At 44.2% G+C, this 12,637-nt stretch overlaps 1 protein-coding gene across 2 annotated transcripts in view; it reads right to left on the bottom strand.

Moving 5' to 3' along the window:
• Positions 1-11,579, bottom strand: part of KCNJ15 (potassium inwardly rectifying channel subfamily J member 15) — a 46,580-nt gene extending 35,001 nt beyond the window's left edge. The window contains exon 1 of one of the 2 annotated variants that reach the window (XM_043538226.1): positions 10,661-11,579. The gene's annotated coding sequence lies outside the window, so the exon portion shown is untranslated. Of the gene's footprint in view, positions 1-10,462 lie in introns of both variants that reach the window. The other variant, XM_027826880.3, reaches the window with a different exon arrangement.
• Between the last annotated feature and the right edge of the window lie 1,058 nt (positions 11,580-12,637).

Below are 12,637 nucleotides of genomic sequence, written 5' to 3' on the forward strand. Positions count from 1 at the left end.
ATAACTACTTCACATTTGGGGACAATGTATACCTTCAAATCACTGGCACTGCTATGGGTACCCGCATGGCCCCACAGTATGACAACATTTTTATGGCTGACTTAGAACAACGCTTCCTCAGCTCTCGTCCCCTAATGCCCCTACTCTACTTGTGCTACATTGATGAGATCTTCATCATCTGGACCCATGGAAAAGAAGCCCTCAAGGAATTCAACATGATTTGATTTGATTTCCATGGTTTCAACAATTTCCATCCCACCATCAACCTCAGCCTGGACCAGTCCACACAAGAGATCCACTTCCTGGACACTATGGTGCTAATAAGCGATGGTCACATAAACACCACCCTATACCGGAAACCTACTGACAGCTATTCCTACCTACATGCCTCCAGCTTTCATCCAGACCACACCACACGATCCATTGTCTACAGCTAAGCTCTACGATACAACCGCATTTGCTCCAACCCCTCAGACAGAGACAAACACCTACAAGATCTCTATCAAGCATTCTTACAACTACAATACCCACCTGCTGAAGTGAAGAAACAGATTGACAGAGCCAGAAGAGTACCCAGAAGTCACCTACTACAGGACAGGCCCAACAAAGAAAATAACAGAACACCACTAGCCGTCACCTTCAGCCTCCAACTAAAACCTCTCCAACGCATCATCAAGGATCTACAACCTATCCTGAAGGACGACCCATCACTCTCACAGATCTTGGGAGACAGGCCAGTCCTTGCTTACAAACAGCCCCCCAACCTGAAGCAAATACTCACCAGCAACCACATACCACACAACAGAACCACTAACCCAGGAACCTATCCTTGCAACAAAGCCCATTGCCAACTGTGTCCACATATCTATTCAGGGGACACCATCATAGGGCCTAATCACATCAGCCACACTATCAGATGCTCGTTCACCTGCACATCTACCAATGTGATATATGCCATCATGTGCCAGCAATGCCCCTCTGCCATGTACATTGGTCAAACCAGACAGTCTCTACGTAAAAGAATAAATGGACACAAATCGGACGTCAAGAATTATAACATTCATAAACCAGTTGGAGAACACTTCAATCTCTTTGGTCACTCGATTACAGACCTAAAAGTTGCAATTCCTCAACAAAAAAACTTCAAAAACAGACTCCAAGGAGAGACTGCTGAATTGGAATTAATTTGTAAACTGGATACAATTAACTTAGGCTTGAATAGAGGCTGGGAGTGGATGGGTCATTACACAAAGTAAAACTATTTCCCCATGTTTATTCCACCCCCCATCCCCCACTGTTCCTCAGACGTTCTTGTCAACTGCTGGAAATGGCCCACCTTGATTATCACTACAAAAGTTCCCCCCTCCCGCCCCCGGCTCTCCTGCTGGTAATATCTCACCTTAAGTGATCACTCTGGTTACAGTGTGTATGGTAACACCCATTGTTTCATGTTCTCTATGTATATAAATCTCCACACTGTATTTTCCACTGAATGCATCCGATGAAGCGAGCTGTAGCTCATGAAAGCTTATGCTCAAATAAATTTTTTAGTCTCTAAGGTGCCACAAGTCCTCCTTTTGTTTTTGCCTGCTCTATGTTCTTCCACTTTTACTGGTGAAGCAGCACTTCACATGCTGTGCCATTTCAGTCTTTGACTCTCTTGTGAGACTGCCAAAGAGGACCAGTGTGGTGGCAGTGGTTTTTATGATGTAACATCAGTATACCAGGAACGGCGCTGAGGCCAAGGGCATGTTTCAGATGGGCCACTAAAGAGTGGCCAGATGGAAATCAAAAGTTTCCTGATCAAATACTTATTTCTTGAATCACCCAGTCCCCTGTATTCACTCAGTGAAATGTTATGCAAATGGTGCCTCAGTTAATTTCTTCCTAAGAAAATGAATGACAATTACATATGTGCTAGAACATCTAAGCATCACCACATATACACCAGGGCCAAGGCCTTATTTATATGAGGGACAATCTGACTCACATTTCCACGAAAATCACAGAAATCACATTGGCTTTTCTTCCATTATTTCTCATATTTTTTTCCTACACTGGCTGCTTTTGTAGTTTTGTGTCATGTCTTTTTAGGGGGAAGGGGGAGTATTGTTAATAGATTTAGCATTTAGGAAGTTAGGGCAGATGCTTTTGTGGATGGCTGCAGGTGGCTAAGGCCGCAGGGAAGTAAGGACTGTTTGCTGAGGCTAGAGAATGACAGTGGATTCACCAGCTGAGAGGAAGAGCGAAGATGCTGGGAGTGGGACCAGCCATGGTGCATTATAATCAGAGCTTGTCAGACAATTGAGGGGAGGGTTCATGGAAAATGTCAACAAAAACAAAAAAAAATTCGTTTTCATTGAAATTTTCCACAGAAAATGTCGCCTTATTAACCCCCCTCCCTAAAAGAAACAAAAAACCCAACCAGTTTGGACAAGAAAACAGTTTTGATGAAAAATGTTCAGCCAAACGTAGGTACAATTTCCATGGCTCTGCCGTGACTAAATTTGCCTTTATCTCCCAGGAGCAATTATTCTTGATGTGATGAATTGTGCCTATTGTCCACAAAGTTATCTAAAAACAACAGAGCTGGTGGAAAGATTCAAAAAATTATTTTTTATGAGATTGTCCAATTTTGTGATGGAAAAAGGGGAGCAAGTTTGATGAAATATTTATGATGTTTTTCCATGTTTTTTCCGCCAGCTCACTCTAATCCACTTTTAAGTCAGAAAAGCAACACATACTGCATTTTTAACGACATGCATTGAATTAAATGTGCTGTGTTGTACATTGGTCCATTACAAATTACACTCATTGTTTCAACAGATAATCCTTATTATTAAATATCCTTAATAAAAAAAGTGTTAAGTTCAGATAAAAAAAGTGTAGATGACAATAAGACTTGAGAAACTGGATGTTTTGTAAAAGCTCTGCTCTAGGAATTATTTCGGGGAATTTCTATGGCCTGTGCCATACAGGAGGTCAGACTAGATGATCACAGTGGTCCCTTCTGGCCTTGGAATCTATGAAACTAGTGAAGAGGAACAAGCTGTGATTTAATCTGGTATGAAGCACCTGAGTTGAAGCTGTGGAAACAAATTGAATCTAACCAGGTCATACTAGTGTGCCATTGCTGATCAACACCTTATCACTTTCGATTTATAAAGGAAATTTAAAAGCTCTGTCTACCTTTTACGCTTATTTAAAAACACCAGGCATACAGCAAGTCCAGCTGCCCATCCTCACTACGTAACAAAAGTAAACCAGCCAAGCTTTTAAAAAAACAAAACAAAAAACAGGTGAAAATATCTCACCCTTCTCAGCTGCTAATCCTCAGGTGTCCCCATCCCTCCCTAAAAGCCAGAGGGAGAAAAGAACTTTGTAGCATGGCCTGAAGGTCAACAAATTGGGCTCTTTTGAACCAAGTGGGGAGCAAATTCCTAAGGGACCCTCCAGGAAAGTAACACACCCGCAACTCCTTTGCTCCAGCTTGAGCACCTCTGCAGGTTTCAGCTGCAGCATCTGTGGGACAGGCTAAGGAGGGGGGAGGAATCTCTCAAGTAGGCATCTCCTAAGCCATTTACAGCTGCATAGGCCAAAATTAACATCTTCAGTTCCACAAAGAAATCCAAAGGATGCCAGTGTAGTTCCCAGAGCACCAGTGTAATATGGCATCCCATTGTGAAATGCACAGGGAGGAAAAAGATATTCTTAAGACTTAGGGTATGTCTACACTACAAAATTAGGTCGATTTTATAGAAGTTGATTTTTAGAAATTGATTTTATAGTCAATTGTGTACGTCCCCATTAAGCGCATTAAGTCGGCGGAGTACATCCTCAATACCATGGCTAGCATCGACTTACGGAGCAGTGCACTGTGGGTAGCTATCCCACAATTCCTGCAGTCCCTGCTGCCCATTGGAATTCTGGGTTAAGCTCCCAATGCCTGATGGGGCAAAAAGATTGTCGCGGGTGATTTTGGGTATATATTGTCAGTCGCCTCTCCCTCCCTCCATGAAAGCAATGGCAGACAATCATTTCGCACCTTTTCCCCTGGATTACCTGGGCAGACGCCATACCACGGCAAGCATGGAGCCTGCTTAGCTCACCGCTGCTGTTGTGAGCATTGTAAACACCTTGTTCATTATCCTGGAGTATGTGCAGAACTGGGCTAAGAGACGCCAGCACGAGGACAATTGTGATGAGGACATGGACACAGATGTTCCTGAAAGCACAGGATGTGGCAATTGGGACATCATGGAGGCAGTGGGGCTGGTTGATACAGTGGAACGCCAATTCTGGGCCCTGCAAACAAGCACAGACTGGTGGGACCGCATAATGTTGCAGGTATGGGATGATTCACAGTGGCTGTGAAACTTCCGCATGTGTAGGGCCACTTTCCTTGAACTTAGTGAGTTGCTTTCCTCCACCCTGAAGGACAGGAATACCCAGATGACAGCTGCCCTGACAGTTGAGAAGCAAGTGGCGATAGCCCTGTGGGAGCTTGCAATGCCTGACTGCTACCGGTCAGTTGGGAATCAATTTGGAGTGGGCAAGTCTCCTGTGGGGACTGCTGTGATCCAATGTCTGTTTCTCCAATGCAATCACTGACGTTCTGTTATCACGGGTAGTGACTCTGGGAAATGTGCAGGTCATGGTGGATGGCTTTGCTGCAATGGGATTCCCTAACTGTGGTGGGGCAATAGATGGAATGCACATCCCTATCTTGGCACCAGACCACCTTGCCAAGCAGTATGTAAACTGCTAGGGCTACTTCTCAATGGTTCTGCAAGCACTGGTGGATCACAAGGGACATTTCACCGACATCAATGTGGGATGTCCGGGAAAGGTGCATGACGCTCGCATCTTTAGGAACTCCAGGCTGTTCGAGCAGTTGCAAGAAGGGATTTACTTCCCAGACCAGACAATTACCGTTGGCGATGTTGAAATGCCAATAGTTATCTTTGGGGACCCAGCCTACTCCTAGCTCCCATGGATCATGAAGCCATACACAGGCAGCCTGGACAGTAGTAAGGAGCAGTTCAACTATAGGCTGAGCAAGTGCAGAATGGTGGCAGAATGTGCCTTTGGACGTTTAAAAGCTTGCTGGCACTGTTTGCTGACTAGGTCAGACCTCAGCGCAACCAACATTTCCATTGTTATTGCTGCTTGCTGTGTGCTCCATAATATCTGTGAGAGAAAGGGGGAGACGTTTATGGCAGGGTGGGAGGTTGAGGCAAATCACCTGGTGGCCCATTTTGAGCAGCCAGACACCAGGGCAATTAGAAGAGCATAGCTAGGCACGCTGCGCATCAGAGAGGCTTTGAAAACCAGTTTCATGACTGGCCAGGCTACGGTGTGACAGTTGTGTGTGTTTCTCCTTGCTGCAAACCCGCCCCCTTCGTTGATTTTAATTTCCTGTAAGCCAACCACCCTTCCCCCTTCGATCACAGCTGGCAAAGGAAATAAAGTAACTATTGTTTTAAAACCAAGCATTCTTTCTTTATTAATTAAAAAAAAAGTGAGATAACTGACAAGGTAGCCCGGGTGGGGTGGGGTGCGGGAGGAGGGAAGAACAAGGCCACATTGCTTATTGTAGCCACGCTACAAATCAAAACTGTTTGAATGACAGCCTTCTGTTGCTTGGGCATCCTCTGGAGTGGAGTGGCTGGCTGCCCGGAGCCTCCCTCTCCCTGCGTTCTTGGGCATCTGGGTGAGGAGGATATGGAACTTGGGGAGGAGGGCAGGTAGTTATACAATGGATGCAGTGGGGGTCTGTGCTCTTGTTGGCTTTCCTGCAGCTCCAACAGATGCTTCATCATATCCCGTTTGCTCCCCCATTAGCCTCACCATCGCCTCCTGCCTCTGCTCTTCGCACTGACTTAATGCTTTTACGGCCTCTGCCACTGAATGCCTCCATGCATTCAGCTGCGCCCTATCAGTGCGGGCGGACTGCATGAGTTCGGAAAATATGTCATTGCGAGTGCGTTTTTTTCACTTTCTAATCGGTGATAACCTCAGGGACAGAGATGATGGGGGAGCATAGAAACATTTGCACCTGGGTGGAGATAAAAAGGGAGAGTAAAATGTAAGATGATACATTTCTGAGAACAAAAGGGAGACTCTTTCACAGCGAATTAAGCAATTTGCAGCAGACAGCACATGTGCTTTAGGTACAAGGTCGCATTTTTCCTTTTATATTTAGCACCTGCCAGTATGGTGATGCATCACAAACAGCTGGGCAACAGAATTCGGTTTCCAGGCAGCCATGGTAAGCCAAAGGGTACACAGGGTTGGCTTCTTACACCTTCATAACATGTGGGAATGGTTTCAAACTGCAGCGCCCTCCTTTCCCATAGCAAGCAATACTGGCTGGATTTGCCGTTTAAAAGGAGGGGCTGCAGTTTTGGAGTGGATGTGCAGTGAATCCTTCCCCCCACCATGTGGCTATTCTCCGGGATGATCCCTTTTAGCCAAGCGCAAACAGCCCAGCATGAACGGGGTCCTTTTACTGTTCCCTTACAAAAATTCCCCTATTTCAACCAGGTGACCATGAATGATATCACTCTCCTGAGCCTGACACAGAAAGATAAAGACCAAATGTTGCTTGAATGCAACCAAAACCCAGAACCATTCGCTGCCATGCTTTGTGCTGCAGTGATTCCAGACTACTTGCTTCTGGCTTGGCGTGGTAAAGTGTCCTACCGTGGAGGATGAAATAAGGCAGCCCTCCCCAGAAACCTTCTGCAAAGGCTTTCAGAGTACCTCCAGGAGAGCTTCATGGAGACGTCCCTGGAGGATTCCCACTCCATCCCCAGACACGTTAACAGACTTTCCCAGTAGCTGTACTGGCCGCGAATGCGTCCCAATTCTTCAGGGCAAATCAAACATTAAACACTATTGTTTCTATACCCCGTACTGTAGTTACAAATGTGCACTCACCAGAGCTGCCTTCTCCAGCTTCAAGGTCGGGGATCCTTCCTTGGGAGGGTATTGGCTCCGGGGTGATGAAAAGGTCCTGGCTGTCGGGGAGAACGGATTCACCTGCTGCACGTTCTCCTCCTCTTCCTCCTCGTCCTCATCCACAAAATCCTCCTGCGTGTTGCGTGAGACTCCCCCATTTCAGGTGTCCACAGACAGTGGTGGGGTAGTGGTAGGGTCCCCCCTAGAATGCCATGCAGCTGATCATAGCTGACCTGGAGTGACCACTTGCCTCCTTTGTCTTTTGGAAGGCTTGCCTGAGCTCCTTAACTTTCATGCGACCCTGCTGTGTGTCCCTGTTGTAGCCTCTCTCCACCATGCCCTGTGCGATTTTGGCATATATATTAGCATTTCTTCTTTTTGATTGGAGTTTGGCCTGCACAGATTCTTCTCCCCATACAGCAATCAGATCCAGTGTCTCCCTTTTGGTCCATTCTGGAGCTCGTTTGCGATTCTGGGGGGACTGCATGATCACCTGTGCTGCTGAGCTCATCACGCTGACCAAACAGGAAATGAAATTCAAAATTTCCTGGGGCTTTTCCTGTGTACCTGGCTAGTGCATCGCAGTTGAAAGTGTTGTCCAGAGCAGTCACACTGGAGCACTCTGCGATAGCTCCCGGAGACCAATACCATCAAACTGGGTCTGCATTACCCCAAATTAGACTCAGCAAGGTCTATTTTAGTGCTCCTCCCCTCGCTGGGGAGGAGTATAGAAGTCGATTTTAAGAGCCCTTTAGGTTGATGGAACGGGGTTGGTTGTGTAGACGCATTCATTTTAAAATCGACCTAACACTGCTAAATTTGACCTAACCCCGTAGTGTAGACCAGGGCTTGGTGACTTTACAATCACAGAATTTCCATAGTTTCACGCAGGTGGGAGGATGGGCTTTACCTCATCACTCAGCCTAGTGGACCCTGAAACATCTCAGGTGATCATCTTGCAGAACTCAGTAAATCCGAACGGAGCACCTGCCCCTTCATGGTACTCCCTAGCCCCAGCATTGCTCCACTCTATACCTGAGGTGTAATCATGGTCCCACTGAAATCAGTGGGAGTTTTGCCATTGATTTCCTGGAGTCAGGATTTCACCCTGGACCATAACTACACTCCCTGAGGTGGGCAAATATGAGCGGAGCTGAGTTTTTCAGAAACTAACTCTGACCCTGCAATTGCACAAGAGTTTCCATTGGCCACTAGGGGAATTATGATACACAGAGCCACCCTTTCTAGTTTTGCTCCCTTTCCACCTGATTATGTCTTCCAACTTAGTGAGCCTCAAAATATGTGCTGTCCATGCAATGGACTTCACATGTTCCTGGGCAAGGAACAATGCTGCTGATATTCCTTCCCCCTCCCATATGAAGAATTTATCAGCTGGTTTGGGCTGGTATGCGTTGCATTGAATCCCATGCATGTCTAGATACCGAGAGAATGATTTGGCCTTTCACTTTAAACTCATATGCAACAGTTATAAGAGTGCTGTCTTTTTCAACTGTGCCATTTTCTCCGATAGTGCACACTCTTGTCTTAGTTCCAAGCCTTTTAACATATTAGTAGCACAGATATACAGAGTGCTGAGGTGATCCTGGAGTCTGTAGTAACTCATTCAAGTAACTCATGAATGCTCTTTCACGCCAGTGAGTTAGGGACATCACAGCAGGAAGGCAGCTTTCAAATACTTGACATTTAATGGATTCAACTCAGATTAGAGATTTTGAATTTAACTGTTTGAGGGTCCAGTCAATGTTTTCCCTAATTACATGTATATTTTTACAGGCAATAAGATAAAGATTGCCTGACCGCAACCTCCCGACAAAATAAATACAAACCCATCAACCCACAATTCACTCCAGTTTTTCTACAAGCTAAAAGAATCCAAGTTTATTTCAAAATGTCCTGAGGTTCAGTGTGCAAAACGATTAAGTTTGGTTTTTTGGTCTCTACCTGTACCCAAAGAATACAGCTGGTCTCTGCTACTTGTGTGTGTCAGGAAAGAAAATAGGGGTCAGAGCACTTTTTGTAAAATCTGTGCAAACCCGAATTTCAGCTCCAATCAGTATTGCGAGCGGATGACGTGGTTGTTTTTTAACTTTGCATGAGCAACCGGGGTAAAAAGCACTATTTGTTTTTACTTGAAAGGCTATCAAAAGTAACAGGACTGAAATGTTAAAAGAGTGAAGCCCAAGTCATCTGTTGCATTTTTTGTCTCTAGTCCATGCCTAATTTACCCACATGGAATTCTTTTGGAAGTTTTGGTCTCCTCAATGCTCCAGTTTGCAAAAGTGATGCCAGTTTGTAATGTACGACCAACTGCACTAAGTTATATTTTGAGCCTTTCTTCCCCACATAAGCTGGTTACCAGAGAGTGCAGAGAGCCCAGAGCAACATTTTACAACAGAGAAAAATAAAGCCATTTCTGTAGCAGCTCTCTGTTTTGAAAATGCCCCTGCTGCCTCCCTGCTTTGAAAGAAGAAATTGTGAGTGATGATATGAAATCAGAATTAAAAAACAAAAAAAGTTGAGGTTTAAGGTGGGCACTCGGACACTAAGATGAAGAGGCCTCTAGAAATGCCTATACATATAAGCAAAGTGAAGTGGAGAAACAATGTTAGTTATAAAGATCATATAACTCTCCATTGTTCATGTAGAAAAGCTAGTTTTGTTGCATTTTCACACCCTACATAACATGGGAAAAGTAATTTAACTACAAATATGTTCAAAGCAGAAATTCTACAGGAAAAATAATAGTGGGAAGGTACAAGTAAGCTAAACAGAAGTAATGGGGAATTTGCAACTCAGATGGGAGATTCTGATTGTTGACAGTAAGTCATACTCATTACACACTTAAGGAAGAACTATAAAGACACCATCCAGGAGCTGGGGGAAAGTGCATCGTGCTCTCCAAGTCAGAATTGTTTACATTCCTTATACCTACCACAGAACACTTACAAACCCTTATTCAGATATGCACCAAAGGTTTTTAAATGTTTCGGTCTAGTTTCCCACTGTGGAAACAAAAACTGATTTCCCCACTGGAAAAGGAGAAATAACTGACTGAAAATTAACAAAAGCAGATTTTTAACAGAACAAAAATCATTAAAAATGTCTTCAGCAAAACACCATAACAGGAAAAGTCTTCCAAAGATAACTCTTATATTATCCCCTAACAGACCAAAATACTGCCCTCCCCCCCACCCCCCCACTATAAACATAATGTTTGGAATATTGCATCAATAGGAAGAATAAAACATAACAGCTTTTGCTGCACCATCACTAAACTGCTTTGTAGTTCTATTTTTCACATGCAGACATGATCTAATAAGCAGATTTTCTCTTGCAGATAGTTTCTGGAACAATACATTATTAAAATAGTTAAAATAGGACAAGAATGGACTCATTAAGCTTTACTTGAAACACAACGTTTTCAAACCTCTCTTAAGCACATATGCATTTTTTTTTTAAACCGATGACTTCTTCTTACCTGTGAAAGATCAGTGTTCAGATTCCTTACTAGATGTTATTGTCATGACAGGTCAAACAACTCTTTATAAAAGAATGAGTCTCCTTTAGGTACAGCACATATGTATGTTTTAAACACTCCTCCTCTATTCCCCTAAAAAGTCTTCCTTAATTCACTGTCAGTCAAAAACAAGTTGGTAAGAGTCTGAGTTGGAATTACCTGAAGGAGGAAACCGGAGAGAGAGGGAAAGGAATCTGAGAGGAGATTCGGTGATGTCAGCAGTATGTCTTAAGGAAATCTAGAGTTGAGCCCAGCAAACTTTATAACTACAATAGCACTCAACAACCCAGTTACGTGGTAAGCAAATACCTGCTTAAAAGGAAACTGATGTACTTTTAAAGAATGTCAGTTAATCTTTGAAGAAACTTTAGCCACACTGAGCAAAGTCCCTCAAAGGCCTTCTTGCCGAAACAAATAAGCTTTGCACATGTGAAAAAAAAAAAAAAGAGACTCAAAAAAAAAAAAAAAGTCAACATTATTGATGATCCCCTTCCTTCTGGCAAAAAGGAGACTGAAACCCATCTGAAATGAATTTATACCAGGACTATTTTAGCACACTGAACCATAACAATCATGGTCATAGCTGAAATCCCTGAACACTAATGTTTCCAAGCTGGTTAGCCACGACAATATTTCTTTTTGATGACTTATTCTGAGCTTTCCTGTGTGCCATTTCTTCTGTTATTTACCAGATGCAGAAAATAAAGCAAGGTGGTACAGATTTGATTTGGGGAAAATTGGGTGCCTCTGAATGTGAAGAGTGAGTGGTGTAGGTGTTTTGCCATACATAACCCTTCTGAAGTACCTTAGGTGCTACTTTCTTGTTTGATGGGATTCCCAGAAGTAAATCCCAAAAGCAGAAACGCAAGGGAAGACATTACAGCACTGGAAACACTGATCTGCTGGCTCTGGGATATTGTTCTCTGACATACATCCTCCCAGATGCATGGCTTCACGGAATTATGTCACAGCAAGCCAGCCCAATGCAACAGATCATAGAGACAAGCAACCATAGAGACTTCTGAGGGAGCACTTGATGCTAGATTGATCTTACCCCCTTTAGTGTTGAGGTGCGAGAGGTGTTTTAAGTATGGGTTTTTACTAACAAAATCACAACCATCTCACTTCAAAGAAAACACACTAACAGAAGCGAAAGCTCTTTTTTCCACAGTGGCGTTGGTAAACAAACAATCATGTCATCGATATGCAACCATAGGAAACTAGAGGCCTGGAATTCTGCCTTCATGTGGTTAAGTATGTAGGCATTTAGGCAGTTCCAGCAGGCAACAGCTGTTTTAAATTTAGAAGGACATAAGTAAGATGTGATTTTATCTCCTTGTCAAAGACAAACAAACTTCACACCACTCACACATACTCTCCTCCCCCAATTCTTAGACCTGTGGCACTGAGTGTCCCTTTATTAATTATTATGAGAGACGGAGCTGGTAGCTACCCCTGTATTTAGGTTGTCTAGTGCCTTGCATTGTAAAAAGAGTCCAGTGACCTTTTTTTTGAGATGCTGTAACTTTACCTTTGTTTGCAGCAGGCCTTTGGAACTGGGCAGGGATAAAGCCCTTGAGCTAGAGAAATTCCATTCAGGGTTAGCTGAACTATGAATGATTAAAATTGCTATTTCCCGGCTCTGACTTGTGTTCCTCAGGAAAATGGTGGCAGCTTGCCAACATAATAACAATGTGAATATTCTAAAGTGTCAGGCCCACACTGCCACCAACGCAGCACACGCTGCACTGGGAAAGCCTGGTAGCTGCCAAAGCCAGTATAATGGTGGGTGGGGTGGAGTGGGGGTGGAAAGAGAGGCAGACTGGGCCCTCATCAGCCCTTGCACATGGTTTCAGCATCCTAGCCTCCCTCTGTGGATATCAAATGGGGCAGCAGTTCCTCCAACTCCCAGATGGTGAGGAGAGAGAAAGAGGTGGCTGAGCTTCCCCACCAATCACACCTTGGACCCAGAACATGCACCAGCAACAGATTTCCTCTGAGGTAAGAGCCTTCTCCTGCTGTTAACTGATGCAGTTAGCCTCGTATCTCAAGTGCAGTAGTCTGTACTGCAGTGCTGAAGGTTCAGAGTTCACACCCTGTTAATGATGCATGATGATAGATATCTATCTTTTCCCT

This window comes from Chelonia mydas, chromosome 1 (genome assembly GCF_015237465.2).
Source record: "Chelonia mydas isolate rCheMyd1 chromosome 1, rCheMyd1.pri.v2, whole genome shotgun sequence".
NCBI classification, from domain to species: Eukaryota; Metazoa; Chordata; order Testudines; family Cheloniidae; genus Chelonia; species Chelonia mydas.